Genomic DNA, 1,287 nt, shown 5'->3' with positions numbered 1-1,287 from the left:
TAAAACCTCATTCCACCCCAGTAATCATTCCAGCCAGTGTCTATTCCACAAATTACCACTAGCTAAATCTCTGATGTTAAAATGGCAGTCTGTTCCATCTGACTGCGCAATCCACTGTCTCAACCCAGCCAGTCAATTTATAAACTTGATCTCCACTATAAAAAGCATCTAGACATTATCTCACATTTCTTTTATACTAACATTTAGTTTTCAACATCTGAGACTTGTATAAACCTTGCTGTCTGTCTCTTCGACATTTGCAACATTGTTTCAATATTCCCATTCGATCTCCAGCTGTAGCTACCTCTGCCCTGGACTACATGACAACATGTAGCGATCACATTTATAACCGATCGCTGCAGCTGTACATAGTCTATCGGTAAATAGCCCACCCATTTTTACCTACCTCATCCCCATACTGTTTTTATTTATTTACTTTTCTGCTCTTTTGCACACCAATATCTCTACCTGTACATGACCATCTGATCATTTATCACTCGTGTTAATCTGCAAAATTGTAATTATTCGCCTACCTCATGCCTTTTGCACACAATGTATATAGACTCCCCTTCTTTTTTTCCTTTTTTTTCCCTACTGTGTTATTGACTTGTTAATTGTTTACTCCATGTGTAACTCTGTGTTGTCTGTTCACACTGCTATGCTTTATCTTGACTAGGTCACAGTTGCAAATGAGAACTTGTTCTCAACTAGCCTACCTGGTTAAATAAAGGTGAAATAAAAAATAAATAAAAAAATGTAGGACTTTGTGTATGATTTGATTTATGTATAATTGGATTTTTATGTGATTTAACGGTATTATGTCATTTTGAGCTTTGCTTTCAGTGGCAGTGCAGTATTCCTTGTTTACAACTAGAATGGGTGCAGTTTTAAGGGACCCCTGCTGCTTCATTATGATAAACACACCTTTCACCATACTTGACAATGTCACAATTTGCTTGTGTTTGGGGGTTTTACGCCTTGTCAGATGATTAATGACTGACTTATATATGACTGGGTAACAAAATTGGACTGATTATTCATTCCCCTCATCTTTTTCTCACTTGATCAGGCTTGGAAGGAGTTGGAGAGAGACCCGAGAGGACCAGGTTGCTCTTGCCATGACGTTCTACAGCCAGTAGAGGGAAATCTTCATCAAGGTAAGACTCGATATGGCACAACTTCAGAGTGAATGATCAACCTCTAAAAACCTATCTGTGTGGTCACTGTGGTGTGAATGTAAAATGCAAAAATATACAAAAAAGGCTTCAATCATTTCAATTTCCATGA

This window comes from Oncorhynchus nerka, linkage group LG14 (genome assembly GCF_034236695.1).
Source record: "Oncorhynchus nerka isolate Pitt River linkage group LG14, Oner_Uvic_2.0, whole genome shotgun sequence".
In the NCBI taxonomy this organism is placed as follows: Eukaryota; Metazoa; Chordata; class Actinopteri; order Salmoniformes; family Salmonidae; genus Oncorhynchus; species Oncorhynchus nerka.
Note: the sequence above shows the minus strand (reverse complement) of the source record.